This window comes from Vicia villosa, linkage group LG2 (assembly GCF_029867415.1).
Source record: "Vicia villosa cultivar HV-30 ecotype Madison, WI linkage group LG2, Vvil1.0, whole genome shotgun sequence".
Taxonomy (NCBI): domain Eukaryota; kingdom Viridiplantae; phylum Streptophyta; class Magnoliopsida; order Fabales; family Fabaceae; genus Vicia; species Vicia villosa.
In genome coordinates, this window is record NC_081181.1 from 186,388,968 (window position 1) to 186,406,605 (window position 17,638).

A 17,638-nucleotide genomic window follows, 5' to 3' on the forward strand; every position below is an offset into this window, starting at 1 on the left:
TATTGTTGCAGGTTTAGAGCTGAATTGAAGCTTGAGAAGAACATGAGGAGGAAAGAGAGCTGGAAGTCTCAAAGGCAGAAGAAAAGGATGGAAATTGCAAAGAGCGCGCCGCGAGAGTCCTAGAGCGCGCCGCGGAAACATCTCTGTTTTGAAGCGCGCCGCGCCAGCCCGTTGCCGCGCCGCGGCCTCGGCGTTAAAAGCCCAAAAATTCTGTTTAAAAGCCCTAGCTTCCAAGAGAAAAGGGTGGTTAGAGAACTTTGTGAAGAGCGAAATTAGGAGAGCATTCTGAGATTGCAGCCAAGAATAACAATTGAAGGCCAATTCTTTACCAATCGAAGACATTCCATTGATGAAGATGAATCCTTCTATTAATTCTTGTGTGTTCTTCATGTCTATGGAGAGCTAAATCCCTCTTGTTGAGTCTAAGGTAGTAGTTAACCTATGATTATACATTACCATTGATTAATTCCTGTGAACAATTGTTTGAATTCATTATCAATAAGAAACCTTGTTTTTAATTTACATCATTGTTGAATCTTCGATCGAAAGAGAGGATTTAACTTTTGCCCTAGGTTACTATATTGATTCAATTGCAATTTGCAGAGATGGAATTGTAATTGGGTTTTCATAATTATCGTGCTTAATTACTATTATCGTTATTGATATTTGGAGAGATCGAATCTCATACCGGTAAAAGTTATCTAATTTGATTTGCAGACATGGAATCTTATTTGAGGATAAGTGAAGATAATGATTCAAAGGATTGTTCTATTGGGAATTAATTGATAATTGTATAGGATTAGGTTGATGAACCCTAAAGGCTCAACATCTTTCTTTATTTGTTAACACAAAGTCCTTTACTTACTTTTATTTTATTATTTGCTTTTGATATTATTAGAAGTATAAAACAAACCAAACCAAATTTCCTAACTCAAAATAAACAACTATAGAACGGCAGTGATATTAACCAATCCCTGTGGATACGATATATTACAGAAAATATTTACCCACAAATACTTTCAACAGTAATATGAGTTGAGAGTTTTGTCTCTTCAAAGTTGGGAAAAACACACTGATTTTTGTACTTAGAAAAATCTCTAAGCATAGAGCTTAAAAATGACCTATAATGTCTTGCATAATTCCAAGGTCTTCCTCAATGATTTGGATCTTGATCCTTGAATATGATTTGAAAAGAACATTAAGAAGAGTTCATATCAAAAATAAGCACTTAAATATTTTGAGAAATGAACAAGTTATGGTCTTTGGAAGTTGATGAATATTTCTTGAAAACCCCATAGATGACCTCTAATCTTTTGTAATCTCTCATGACCTTCCATTCCAAATTAGCTTTTGAAATTTGAAAGTGATTTGAAGTAGAATCACTCATGATTATGAAAATTTCTTTAGCCACCTCCCTATGGGGGTCACCCCCAGCGAAAATCCCAAAATACCCCTGCTTCGGAAATGAACTTCCGAAGCGCTTTTTTTTTTTAAAAAAAATTTCCACAATTCGGAAGTGGATCTCCGAAAACACCTCATGGGGGGTGTCTTCGGAGATGAACTTCCGAAAACACCTCATGGGGGGTGAATTCGGAAATGAACTTCCGAATTATGCAGAAGAGAGTGTTTTTTTTTTTGTTTTTTCTTAAACAGTCTCGCATTTTAATTAAACGTAAACGCCAAATAAAATAAGCAACAGATAAACTGAAAATACTAATATGATAAATCTGATGAAAATAATAATAATACTGTGCGAAAGATACAATTCGAAATCAAAAAATAAATAAACCCGACCACTACTGGGTGTGCCTAACCCTCTCACCCTGGGCCCTCCTCTGCCGCCTGTACCCCGCCGCACGGCCCGCATCAGTGACGATCATCTCCATCACGACGACTGCATCTGGACAGCCCTGATGAACGACACCTCGATCCAATGCGTCCCGCCCAAGCATCTCTATCCGCTGGCAGATCGGCATGAGATCAATGGCGTGGTCATCCTCGGCCTGCTGGTTCTCCAGGATTTCCTCGTGTGCTGGCCTAGGAGCGCCGGGAACGTCGGGTCTCAGCAGAGGATGGGACACCCGGTAGAACCATGTGACGTACCCCTCCTCACTGTGACAGTCCTGTGTGACCCGAGTGAGACGGTACTCCTGCGGTACCACATGCTGCTGCCACTCCGCCCATATGGCAGTGAGCTGCACTCGGGTCACTCTGTCGGGAGCAGCCTCAAAGGGTGACCTGGGTATCCGCTGCACAAATCCGAACTGACGCATGCACCGCTCAGGGAGATACCGAACCATGATGGTAGTCCCGCATGCCAACCAGCCAGAATATAAAGCAATGCCGTCAAAGGGGACAATCTGAGCGTAGTCGGCGAACGGCCTCCAGGTGACGTCGTCTTGCATCGTGCGGTCCAAGTACAAACGGTATGGTCCCACCGCATCGTTCCCCCTCTGGAGAGCGTATCTGGCGGCCCTGGGCATGGCGTCCACATATGCAGGATCGTAGCGGAAGCCGTGGATGCGGGAGAAGTAGGAGATGATCCAGCTCTGAAACACAAACACGATAATGTATTAAAAATAAATACGAAACATAAATAAATAAATAAATACGATAATGTGTTAAAATAAAATGTACCGTAAGTAGTGTGCAGGATCCGACCAACTGCCTCGTCCTCCAGTTGGAGGCCTCATTCAGCTTCTGGTAGAGGTATGCCAGAGTAGCTGCCCCCCAGTTCCACTGGTGAACGGTATCCAGGTCCATGAAGTAGCGGAGGTAGGTCACGTCGACGTACCTGGCACTCTTGTCCACAAAGCATGCAGCGCCTACCACATGCATGTACCAGCACCGGAGAGCGCAGCCGCGGTGATAGTGTGTGAACAGCTCGTCACCCTCACCCTCAGCCTCGGCAGCCGCGTCCAGATGGTGCTCAAAATAAGTGCTCAGTGTGGTGAACCGGACATGAGGCCCAGAAGTCGTGACGCACTCAAAGTGAGCAACCTCGTGCTCCATGCCCAAATAGAGAGTCATCCACTCAATGGCCTCGACCCTCTGGATCTTGGAGTGGTGCAATAGCGGCCCCCTAATCGGCAGGTGGAGAAGACACTGCACGTCATGCAAGGTGATCGTCATCTCCCCAACCGGCAAGTGAAAAGAGGACGTCTCCTTGTGCCAGCGCTCCACAAATGCCCCCTGCATGTCGGTGCTGATGGTGGTGTACCCCGTCATGCAGAGCCCGCTGAGCCCTGAACCTCGCACATGGTCGTTAAACCACTCAGCTGTTGGTTTAAACAGACTGAAAATCTTCCGGGCGTGGTTCACCTTTTTCAACGGCTCTCGCTCCTGTTGAAAAAAAACAAAATAAACGACATATATTAAATAAGCGAGAAATAAACGGTTAAATTATAAAAAATGGTGACAATTAAACGGTTAAATTATAAAAAATGGTGACAATTAAACGGTTAAATTATAAAAAATACCTCTCCTTCCCAGATACGCCGAGCGACGTGATCGTGGTAGCTAATCAGCACAGAGGCGTCAAAGGGCCCTCCCGGATAGCCGTCCTCCTGCTCATCATCCTCCCCGGCTGGAGGGTCAACATCCGGTACCCCCTCCGGCTCGTGGTAAGTCACTGCCGCCACCTCCTCCTCCTCCTCCTCCTCCTCCTCCTCTCGCTGGCGGGAAGAAGATGCCCGAGCCAGCCGACTCCTAGATCCTGAACCAGATGTACCGTCTCCCACGTCCACGGGAACTCGCACACGGCGTCCCCGGCCCTGCCCCCGTCCTTGGGTCGACGCCAGCTGCGCCGCCGCCCGCTCGCGTCTAGCCGACGCAGTCTGGGTCTCCCTACCCTGTCTGATGCGTGCTGGTTGGTTGCCTGACATGTTCCTGTAAACAATCGAAATCGATTAATATGCGAGACAAATGAAAAAACAAAAAAAAATGCACTTCTGATACAGTTCGGAAGTTCATTTCCGAAAACTGGGATGGAGGTGTTTTCGGAAATGAACTTCCGAAACACCCCTGCGCAGAGCTTCTCTGCAACCTCCAATGGCAGACCCAAAAAACCTAAACCAAAACTATTTTTATGCCTACTAAATATCCTAATATCAATACTAACCTATCTTAATGTGATTTTTTCAGTTTCTAAACACCCTAATAGAGTTTATTCAAATAGATCTAAAACTTGAAAAAACAATGATAAACTTACCAATTAGTGTTTGATGATGAGTTTGGTTGAGATTGGAAGAAGACTTGGGCAATCTCTTTGATCTTACACTTGCTTTTTGCAGAAAATTTGAAGAGGGGTTGTGTTTAGAATAGGATTAGGGTAAAATGTTTGGGGGAGGGGGTTGTTTTGCTTAATCTGCAAAACACGCAGTATTTCGGAAATGAACTTCCGAAATGCTGTTTTCGGAAATGAACTTCCGAAATAAGACAATTTTTTCAAAAAAAAAGGCGCTTTCGGAGATGCATCTCCGAAAACACCTTTTTCTTGCATTTCGGAGATGAACTTCCGAAGTCAGGGGTAGTTTGGGTTTTTCATCAGAGGTGGGCTAGAAAGTTGGGAGGTTGGCAAAGAAATTTTCATGATTATTATGAAAAAGAGTTGGCTCTATATGATAAAAATTGAGAAAATTATGATCCTTTGAAGTTGACACAAAATTATTTGAACTTTTAAGGAGAACCTATAATGTCTTCACATCTTTGATGGCTTTATTCATAAAATTATCTATTGACTTCTAAAGTGAAGTTGTTGGCGATGTCAAGGAGATTCAGTTGCAAAAGAGAGCACTAAAAAATATTGAAAATTAAGAGAGTTATGCTTTTTTGATCATGGGATCAAGAACTTGCAAAATCATGTCAAACATCTTTAACCAACTTTGAATCTCTTGAACTTTGCTTGCACTCTAAGGCATGATGAGGTACATAGAACATTGAAATGATGTTATATTTAATCACACTTGATGACAAGGCTCATAGCTTGATGAAACTTGTTGAAAAAGGCATGGAAATAAACACATGAACTGATGGATTCTCTTAATGAATCAAGCCACACGATCTTAAGAGGAACTTGATAAAATGGAGTTAAAAGATGCTAAAGACATGAAACTTTGATTATGAAAGTGGTCCTTTGAATTTTAAGCCATTAAGCTTCCATGGATGACCGGTTACTTGAGAGTTGATCCTGAAAACCCTAATTTAGGAGAGGAGATGAATGCACTTGACTCGACACCTGCAATGTACAAAATATCAAAGGAAACAAAATATATATTTTTTAATTTTAGTTAGAGATTAATACAAAAACAAATATTTACAACATAATCAAACATGGGTGCTTGGTGATCCCTTAAAGGCAAGATTAACAAAAAATCAAAGGCCATTCTCAAGATTGTGATCTTGATATGTTGTATGAATGCAAAATGATTGAGGACTCTTAGGGTAAAAAATTAGGATATGACAGATGCCCCTATTTAAATTTCTTTTATCCGAAGATATGAAGATTGAAATCTTCATCTCAACGTGATTGAAGGAATTTAAATTAAAAAAACACAATTTTTGTCCCTAAGATGCCATGAGATGCTTATGAGTATTTGTGCAATGGATATGATTCTCCTAAGGGAAAAGAAAAATGCCACTGGGGAAAGAAGAGATACACTTAGTTGGAGAAAAGAAAACTTTGTTGGGGAAAATACCTTATATGTGGTAAGAAGGATAATGACTACCGACTCACAATCAAGGGCGACATAAAAAATAAGATGCGAACTCCCAATCCGCACTGAAATTAGGGAAACAAAAGATACTCCGACTTTTACTAAAGGTGAATTACTGACTTTTACTCAAGGTAGAAAAGCAAAAGATACACTGACTTTTACTGAAGGTAGAGAAACAAAAGATACACTGACTTTTACTAAAGGTGAACTACTAACTTTTACCAAAGGTAGAGACATTTTCATCTGAACATAAACTTTAAATGAAGATGCAAGATTCAAAGAGGCTTCTCTGAACACCAACTTTTACTGAAGGTGCAAGAATAACATAAAACTTCATCTAGATACTAGCTTTTACTAAAGGTACACGAGTTATCATCTGAACATCAACTTTTACTAAAGATGCAAGAATCTCATTTCAACATCAACTCTTACTAGATATGCATGAATAATAATATTAACCCTAGCTTTTACTGAAGTCTAGACGCACCTCAGAAGTGGTTGGTTTCACCATTACGATTCGCTCTAGAAAACGACCTCAATCAAAGGCAAAATAGTTAAACTGAGGTACTTAAGGACGAAGGGAGATTAATCCTTGTTCCCGAGAATCATCCAGCAAAGTGTGAGCAACAAAAAAATGGTCGAAGAATAACTCTAGTGAAGGTTTCCAAGACTTGTACTAGACATAAAGCCAGAACAACATCATAAAAGCCTAAGATCAGGGATGAAGCTACGAGGGGGATTTAGATGGTTCATCACGACTATATCAAAGTCAGAGAAAGGTAGACGTATCCCTAACCTAGTGAAGAGGCACCCGTACATAGGAACCGAACGACCATCAAAAGAACTACATATCCTCTCATCCAGACCAACTTCAAGAATCGCCCAATCTAGATGATTGCAAACTATGATGTTGACCTGGGTTACAATGTCGGCGGTGTACAAGACAGAAGGAGTCCTAACTATTTTAGAGGTTACCGAATGATACCTATTAGCATTGGCTAACTCTTTTAATCAAAGACCTATAAAGGCCAATACACCAGCTCTATAGTGGTCATCGAGATTGACCCAAGACATAACATCATACTTCCCCTTGCGCTTCATATGGCGAGAAATTTCAGCATCACCGGGGGCATGTCTAGTTTCTTCCCTTTATGTTTTGACAAATAGACTTACACGTTACCTCCTTTGGCGAACAACCTCTATCACTGCATCACTCAAGATGGGAGGAGGCATATGTCTCTCGGCAAGGTTTTCAACCCCATCGTACTTCTCAAGAAATATAGTTTCAAGGGCACCTTATAGGGAGAGCTTCGTTAGAAAGAGATTCTACAAAAGAACCTTCTGTTTTTGAATCATCACTCAAAATGATGACTCCTGATTCAAAATCCCCACTGACTGAGGGGAAGGAACGTGATTCACCCTCCATTCCCATTTTCGAAGATGATGAATCACTACCCTCTAAGTCATTCTCGATTTTATTAGGTTACCACTCTTCATAATAAAAATGCATAAAATACTTGAGTAAAACCAAAGGTTAAGAGAAGGAACCTTGAAATATGAGGCAAAAACGCTTAAGCAAAGATGAGAGCTGAAAAGTCGAAGCTTTAAGGATTTGAAATAATAAATGAGCAACAAAAGTTACTCTTAAACACAAGTTCTCTTAGATAAGAGTGAAGGATTGAAAGAGACAAGGGAAACTCAATCTACAAGATGGCTAAAAAGTTCCTCCATAATATCTTTCCATCTTTATATAGGAAGAGGAAGTAAAATATATCATATCGAAAGCATGAAATAAGGGTAAACCGAAAATCAGATTTCATATGGGGAAGAAAACCATACTCAAGTGTACTCAAATTATCAGAAAGCTGCACCATATTACGCCACACCTTTTGAGGTCACACGTCAAACAAAAATGGTGAAATGTTTCAGTAATGGAATTGAATTTAATTCTCACATCCCCATCACGCTTTGGCAAAACCAAAGCGATACATTCCTGCTGACGCCTAAATAAACATCTTCAAAGGCCGTCCATGACTAATAGAAGACTCCGTTGACATCAAACATGCCTGACGAGTCTTAGGGGGAACTGTTCTGTAACGGCTAAAGACCCGGGACCCAGTGTTCCATGCCGACCAAAGGTTCAGGATCCATTACTCTGTACTGGCCAAAGACCCAATAACATAAGGCCCATTATACAACCTGCCCCGTCAGGCCTAAGGTCTCAATACCTCCGTAAAGGGTTTTCAGGTACATAATCTCAAATCTCCACTTTTACTACCACTATCTTGAATTCTAAACTGACTTGGATGTTATAGTGCTAATCATGCATGTATCCCATGAGTATATCGTTTCAGAGATAGGTAGCACCAAATAACAACATTGATTCAAGATTGATAACGCTTTTTTAAGAAGAACTATGATCGTAACCTTCGATCCACAGTGTCATCAAGTCTTAGTGCCTTGGAAGCTTCGCTCCGCCGTTGTTTCCACAATTATCTCCATTTTTGATTATGCAACAAAACAACTTCCTTCTCAATTAATTCATTCTTCAAAGAATAAAATTTGATGCTTTACAAAATGAACAAGTATAAAAGAAAGTTGAACGAAAACTAGAAGCATTGAGAAAATTTTATCCCTTGAGGGAATAAATGGTATTTAAAAAAAAAATAAAACAATGCACGCCAGGAATTATACCTCAACTATTTATTTTCCGAGGCAAAAGTTTTTTAATAAAATGTATTATTTCTTGTAGTGTTAAGTCTAAGTTTGATACATCTTAAATTGTTGCGCCTTGCTCTCTTCTTTCTATATAACCAATTCAAGTATCCTTCATTATGTAAATTTCTGCCACGTTTGCCCTAGGAATGTGAATGATGTTTCTTTATGATTCTAGCTGCATCCAACTCTCCAATTTCAATTAAGTTAAAATGCTATTCCAGGTTGTCGTGCTTGACCTTATCAAAAGTTAACTCCACACAAGAAGAGATCACATATTATGCTCTTTATAAACTATTCTATAACACCAAAGTAAAAAGTTAAATCCAAGCATTAGGTTTTATAATAACTCACAAATTGTGAGTTATCACACCCTTAAACTTGAATCTTTATCTGTTCTCGGGTGATGCGATAGATAATATCATAAAGGATGAATTTGACTTCCCTTCATCCCTTAGTCTAACAGTTCAATTCTTATTCAACTCATAATTCATCTAATGGGATTGCCTTTAAAAATTGGCCCAAATGAATCTTTTTGTTATTTAGCTGTGTGTATGTGTATGTGTATGTGTGTTCCCTAATGAAGTATGTCTTACCATAACTCTTCAGTTAAGTTAGTCATCCTTAATCCTAGTTTGGTTGTCTTATCCTATGGTCCAAGAATTCAATTTTTAATTTCACATAGGGGAATTGACTATTTTGCTCTTCACTTTTAGCTCATTTTGAATTTGTGGTTTCCACATGCATTATGGGATCGGAAAAAATATCACGATCATCATAATGATATTTAACATTGAACTGAAGAGGAGTATCTATCATATTAGATGAACAATTAAGTAAACCATAGTATTGAAAAATAATGAAGCAAAATACATCTCTAGATGAACATTCTTATCATCGTTTGAATATTGAGAAGTGTTCCAATTCTACTATCATACACTAGATTCACTTGGACCTTATTTTTAGACCATAATAAGGAAGAAAAATATAAATTTTTGTTAGATTTTCCATCTTCTCCAAAACCAATTTAATTTGAAAATAGTTTCTTTAAGAAGTGATCATGATAGTGAAATTGTTAATGATCACTTTGAAAGTTTGTGAAACGAAAAATAATATAACCCTAAACTTCTCATGTTCGCAAACTCAACAAAAAATGGTGTTGTTGAACATAAAGTCATGTTTGGAAGAATTAACACGGACTATGATAAGTGAGATGAGTGTTCCTTAGACAATGCAGTTAAAACTCACAAGATGGTCATTAGACCCAAATATGAGTCACTTAATGATAGAAACCCAAATATTTCTTATTTTAGAATTTTTGTAAAAACAAGATTACTTATACTTGACATAGAAAAATAATTATAACCTACAGTAGTAGTATGCCACCTTTCAAGCTCTATAAATGACTATATTGTAACTATTTTTTTACAAAATGAAAAGAGAAAACAGAATAACATATGAAAATGTATACTATCATTCTATCTAATGTGAACAAGCTAGCTTGATTCATGGCATATCTCACTCCTCATCCGTCACCACTATATCTTCCGCAGAGTGGTGGTTCACTATAACAGTTGAATTCGCAACTAGTTCATGATACACTATATTCTTTGCTTCAAATTTCTCTAAACTTTTCAAATAAGGTGAATGAAGATGATTTCAATCTATGGTGGCATCAAGTAGAGCCATGCACAAAACTCAACAAAGTTTAATATTTGAGAAAGATGTAGACAGTAGTAGAAAAGAGCTAATGAATCTCAAGAAACTTATGATGTTCCTTCAACACTTATGACAACTATGGTTAGGACATTATAACTCTCATTCTCTGAAACTTGTTTTCAACAATGTAACAATGTATCTCAGTTTGTTTAACTACTAAATTAATAAGCATTAAAAAAGCAACAAACAATATATATTAATATCTCATCAATGAAAAGAAATCTACGTTTAACTAAGTTTGGGACAGCTAAAAACAGATAATAAATATTTGATACTCAATTTTGATGGAATGATTTGAAATTGAACCATTTTTGTTAATCCAATCTAGGGAAAATCTTTTTATAGCTCAGACCTCACAGATTTAATATATTTCCCAGCATGAATAACACACAGCTTCCCAAAAACCTTTCATATTATATTCTTCCTTTTCATCTGAAAAGCCTAGTTAACCTATAGTAACTTAATTAAGGCATTTGACCTAATTAATATACAAGTCTAAGTGTGGTTTAAATCAAGATCAACAACTTTCAAATTCTAGTTAACCTATAGTAACTTGGAATAACCATTCTTCTTCATCTGAAAAATCATCTGCAAAATTATCCGCAACTGCCTCTCGGACCCTGGTCGCTGATGAAGCTGTTGTATAGGAAGAAGTCTCTGAAAACTCATGGAAACTGGTTTTGAGTTTCTTATTTGGAACTTCTGGTGTTGTAGATTCTGATTCTTGATTTTCTGCAATAACTCCAGGAATTTCATGCAACAACCGTTCTTGTTCCTCCGGATTCTCAAGCTTCTCCCTTTTTTGTAGGTATCCTTCCAATGTGCTTCCAATAGATTAAGGAATATCTATTTTTTAGAAGTTTTTTACTATAAAGAAATTCCATACAAAATGTTGATTACTTCAATTGGCAAATATCTTATTCATTAGTAGGGGTACTAATGTATTGAAACATTACTGCTCAAAATTCACTATATATTCTGAAGCAAATATGGAGAAAATAAATACTATTATCAGAAAAATATCAAAAAAGGATATTCTCTCCGCCAACCCTTTTCATTTGCTAAGTCAATTTGATTCTGTAGTAGAGCAAGTTCTTTTGCTAGCCACTGTCATACATTCATCACATAACAAGAGAGCAGAAAAGTTAGGCAAAGAATCAGGATCATATTTCAAAAGAATAAACATAAATTGTCGTTTGAAACCGGATGTGCATCACAGTTTTAATTTACACAAACAAAAGACATCAACAAGCACAAGCAACAATGCATGTCACTTATATGAAGTGCGAGCCAACAGACCGTAAGAAATTCATTGAAAGTAAACAGGAGGGAAGAAATCATAATGCAAAGGTTCTTGCTTACATGTTTAGTGATGTCCAGATGCAACACTCGAGCCTTTTCCTCCAAATCCACCTGCCATGTATTAAAAAAATTGTCACGATCTTTAGATTTATAGCAAGGAAACTGATTGTTCTAATTCTGCATGGATTCCATTAATCAGAATGATTCAGAGTAAAAATACTGAAAAAAACGTACAATCGTAAGTCTCTTGAGTAAACCGTCTTTTACTCGTTTGTGCAAATCCTCGCACTCAGCCTGAAACCAAAGTCATATATCAAAAATTAAAGGTCTGTCTAATATGGGCCCTTACCATTTTTTTATAATAACGAAATACTTCAAGGTTTATAACTTGCCAATGAAGGGTTTCACAAACATGAACCGTACCTCAGAAAAATTATTATCTGAAAGCATGTTAATGCTGATATCCTTAATGTAACCAGAAGCTTTCAAGCAAATTTCCCCATCCACTCTTGATCTCTTTATACCTGTAATATAGCTATATCTCAGCTAACTAGAAAAATTAAATTTCATTATCTAATGGAATTAAATCACTCTAATGCAGTTGATGAGCATACCTTCTAAGCAGTCTGTACAATTAGAAGTACAAAAAGAAAAAGAAATTGAAATTGATAGAATGCAATGGCATAATCTACAAAGTCACCTGTTACTTGCAGAAGCTGGTGTGAGTTGTTTTGAAGAAAGTCATTTGGGTCACACTTTATTCTTATGAAGCTTTTAACTACTTTGGCCTCAAAAGATTCAAGGTCTTTTAAAAGTTCTTCGACTAGACTTCTCTTTAAATAAGCAAGCTTAATGTTGGAAGGATTAATAGCAGCAAAACCGCTTCTTAGTTTCTTATCTCGAACATCCGGTGTCGTAGATTCTGATTCTAAGTTTTCTGCAATAACTTTAGGAATTTCATGCAATAACCGTTTCTGTTCTTCCGGACGATTAAGCTTTTCCCTTTTTTCTAGGTACTCTTCCAACGTGCTTCCAATATATTAAGGAATACCTAACTTATAAAAGTTTTTTACTACAAAGGATTTCCAAACAAAACATATATCATAATACTCATGACAAAATGTCAGAATCCTAACGCAAAATGTTCATTACTTCAATTGTGTAATATCTTATTCATGAGTAAGAGTACTAACGCATTGAGACATTAACGCGTCAAAATTTACTACATATTCTGAAGCAAAATAAAATATGTAGACATTACCATAATATAGAAAATATATTTACTAAAAGGATATTCTCTTCTCCAGCCCTTTTCATTTGCCCGATCAATAAGATTTTGTAATATGATAAGTTCATTTGCAAGCCACTGTAGCAGATTCACCACACAACAAGAAAGTAAAAAAGTTAGGCAAAGAATTAAGCTCATATTTGAAAAAAGTAAAAAATAAAAGATGATTTGAAACCAAATATGCATCACAGTTTTAATTTACTGTTAAAATTAATGTGTTGTAACCACCACTATGAGTAAGCATTATGAAAGAAGTGCAAAAGAGTTGACTTTTTGCACTATACTTCCACTGGTGGAAGATATGGTGCAAAGTGTCAAAAACCAGTTTTCCTCTGCAGAATTCTGTAACACTATAATTTATAACATACCACCTCTAGAATACCACCAACATTTACACAGAAAGACATCAACTAGTACAAGGAATTAGTCTAACGTAAAAAAATGGATAGTATCTGTGGAGCAATAAATACTTAAATCCAAAAGTGTTCTTCTTTGTAATAAAGCCAAGTTACATTACCGGATCTATCTTTGGATACACATAAATACATCATTTCATCAATTAGTTTACATTGTTTCATTGCTAATAAAGTCAAGTTAATAAGAATAATACAGGAGTATTTATGAAATGATATACACACAATAATTAGCAAAATAAAATTCAAGTAAAGTTAAACATGAAATCATAATGCTTACGTGTTTAATGATATCTTCATGCAACACTTTAGCCTTTTCCTCCAAATCCACCTACCATGTATAAAAAAAAACAAAAAAAATAATGTTTAGATTCAATAAAGCACCAGACATAAATTTATAGCAAGAAAAAACTTATTATTCTAGTTTTGGAGAGATTCTATTAATCAAAATGATTCAGTGTCAAAGTATTGAGAAAAACGTACAACGGTAGGTCTCTTGAGTAAACCGTCTTTTACTCTTCTATGTAAATCCTCACACTCCTCCTGCACCAAAGTCATATATAAGAACACCCAAAATTTCAAAAGCACAATAAAACTGATATAATGCAACGATGAATCTAACATTGATTACAAAATTTCCCTTGTTATAAACTTTAATTAATACGTTTTTGTATTTTTCTTTGAGAGACCATGCATAATAAACCCTATTAGGATTGCATTAATTAGCATTTGTTATGAATTGAAAAACTTAAATCCTCTATATATTGACTTGGAAAAGTTATTGAAGCACTCACTAATTATGATGCTTTCCCCACCATCCATTTTTTTAATTAGCATTTGTTATAACATTATGTTGCATAGATATTTCCAATTGTGAAATATTTTTAGTTTTATGATTCGCTATATCCATGACTAAATCAATATACTTAAAAGGCACTAATTTTTTAGATATCGATTAAAAGAAATGATTACACACAGTGAATTCAACACTTCATGTTACAGAACTTTTTTTGGTACATGAAAATTTAGTTACGATTACAAGCGAATTTCAACCATACCTCAGAGAAGTTATCATCTGACAACATATTGATGGTGATGTCTTTAATGTACCCAGAAGCTCGCAAGCGAATTTCCCCTTCCACTCCCGAGCTCTTTTTTATGCCTGATATATTGCCAAAAATAACTATATTTCAGCTAATTAGAAAAATAATTTCATGATATAAACTCATGTGTAAGTAATAGTCTTATTTGTAGCACTAAAAACACGACTTCAAAATGAGATTAAATGGAATAAGATTATTTAGTTCACTGATATACATCGTGAATTATCTAAATAATTCAATTATAATAAAATAACACCCAACAAGTGTCATATAGTAAAGGCATAGTCGAAATAGAATATACAACAATGTAATGTAGTTGATGATAATACCTTCAAAAGCAGCGTGTACAATTAAAAGTTATAAAAAATAATAACCAACTACTAGAATGCAATGGCATAATCAACCAAAACTAATCAAATCACCTGTTATTTGCAGAAGTTGGTATGAATTTTTCTGAAGGTAGTCATTTGGGTCACTCTTGATTCTGATGAAGCTTCTAACCACTTTGGTCTCAAAAGATTCAAGGTCCTTTAAAAGTTCCTTAACTAGACTCCTCTTTAAATAAACAAGCTTAATGTTGGAGTGATTGATAGCGGCAAAACAACTTTTTGGTTTTTCTATGACATGTTTCCTCGGCAGGCTCTTCCTCTCTAAAGGCACTAGTTTGGAGGTTTCACATGCATCCTCATCATCTTCAGAGTCAAACAGAAGATCCTCATCGGATTGTCCAAAATTATCTAAAAAGTGGTCTTCTGAGTCAAACTGAAGATCCTCATCGGATTGTCCACAGTTATCTAAAAAGTTATCTTCTGAGTCAAGTTGAAGATCCTCATCAGATTGTCCAGAGTTATCTAAAAAATGGTACAAGGAAGCTACATAAATTTGTGACTCTTGTGCAGAAGTAAACTATTAACTTATCAGCAATTAGCAAAATTATTTTTCTTAGTGAAGCAAATCAAAAAACAAAATTTGGGTTTTATCCAACTGACTATGCGTAATAAGCTTTATTGTTGCATTTCAAAAACATGCAAAGAACCTAAACATTAATGAATGACAACTGCATTGGTTATCCTAAGCGCTTTCACTGCATAGTAAAAAAAAATTAAAGACACTTCCAATTGAAAAACATACTTCAAAACTACCATTAAAATAAAGTATCATGGGAAAATATAGATGATTATAACAAACCTGCAGAAGTGTCGGAAGAAATGTAAATCAATATACTGGTATTAGCATCCATGCTGAAAGAAGAACTTGTAGGTAATTTTGTGTTGATGCATTTTGGTTTGAAATTTCATTGAATTTATAATAGTTCCAACATTTAATGCTAATAATTACAAATTAAGGAAATAAATCAATTCATAATTTCTCTCTAATTAGTTCAACCTATTTAAAGAAAGATAATAAACACAATTAAGAGAATAAACCAATTATAGAAAAAATTATGAATGCAATTAAGAGAATAAACCAATTATAGAAAAAAAATGAATACATACATTTAACAGGATAAATGGGATAGGAAAAATGTAATAGGAAAAATGCATAAAAATGATAAATACATTTAATGCTAATACATTTCTCCTTACCTATAATTTGTCAAATCTATAATAGGAAAAAAGATAATATTGTTAAGGGGAATAAATTAATTCCGTATTTGTCTTTAATTTGTTAAACCTATTATTAAAAAAAAGATAAACATAATTATAAAATGATATTATTTTCTAATTGACATTGTCTCAAATTCATGTGGCCGCATCAAATTGTTGCTAACAAAAAACTGGTGATGTGGATTTGGTGTTGGGTGACAATATCGAGACGAGACAGTCTAGAAGAGAGAGAGAGAGAGAGAGAGAGAGAGAGAGAGAGAGAGAGAGAGAGAGAGAGAGAGAGAGAGAGAGAGAGAGAGAGAGAGAGAAGGGGGGTGAATAGACCCGTTCTTTAAAAAATCAATTTAAGAAAGACAATTTTCTGTTGCGAAATTAGAAACATAAAAAATTTAAGGTCACTTACACTTTAAGCGAATATCATTTTCTACTCTCTGTAGAAAACAGATTATGCAAACTATAAGGTTACAAAGCAAGCCCTAACTTTCCTCGGATCCCAGCCAGACAATAACAACGACTGAATAAGGAGCATTAATATACCAAAAAACACAAGCATGCTAAAGGTAGTAACTAAAATAATATATAAAAATATTATTTACAAATCGAGGCACAAAGGCCCGGTCAAATATTACAGGAGCAATTAAAGCTAAGAAAAAACAACAAAAATGTTCTCAAACGTCAGCACTTAGCTCCTCAGCTTCAGGAGCACTTCCTGTATCCTTCCCATAAGCATCTGCTAAAGGATCCAACTAGTCAGTGGTAAAGGTAAGACCTAGATAAAATACTTGGGCTTGCTCCAACATTTCATCTCAGATCATGCACCCGGTGTCTAATGCTCGTGAAGGGATTCTAAAGATTATTTTCCAAGCATCAACCATATCCTCCTCGTGAAGGGATCCTAAAACATCATATATGTCAACAGCTACAAAAGATACAAGGGGCCCGACTTTGAAAAATGTACGGGAAGCATCTACAAAAATGCTCTGCCTATCAATTACATTCAAACCCCGAACAAAATCAAGGTTCTCAGCAGTGACGATAGTAGTAAATTGCTTTAGGATACTAGGTACCCATGATAGAAGAATAGAAATAAGCTGAAAGAAAGGAGTAAGAATCTATTGCTCTCCATTCTCTAACAATAGAGCATGTTTAAAAGAAACTCATTCAACATGAGTAGACAAACTATCACCCTAACTTCTCTTGGCAAGGGAATGACGAGGTGAGAGTTCTCGAGCAGGAAAATCAATCGCGACAATAGTCGGCTGACCCACCTCAGGAGTCGGGGCAGGGACATTAGTTATAACTACCTCCGAGGAAACAACCATAACTGGAATTTGAGCCTCCAGAGCAGAAGTAGAAGCAACAACAGGTGCCACCGTTACCCGGACAGACAAGTCATTTCTAAGGCCCTGATCATTTGCAAGTGCCAAAAATTTCCTCAGTTGACTAATTTGATTCATGTTATTTGCAAGGCACGAGTTGCATTATTAAAAATAAGGAGCGCCCGGATCCCCAATGCCCCGTCCTCACCAAAGAGTTTATATATTTTGGAATGTCCAGACGTACTAATTATCACATGGGTATCTATTTGCCTTTTCTGTTTCTGAAAGGAAATTACTTTTTCGTAACCAAACCCTTCTTCATATCCAAGCGCTTGATAGTTGACGTATAAATCCTCTTTCACCTCTGCAAGAGTGGGCACTTCCTGATGGGCAAGAGAAGAACAAAATTCTAGATGCACCTCAGAAATGGCAAGTTTAACCAGTATGAATCGTTCCAG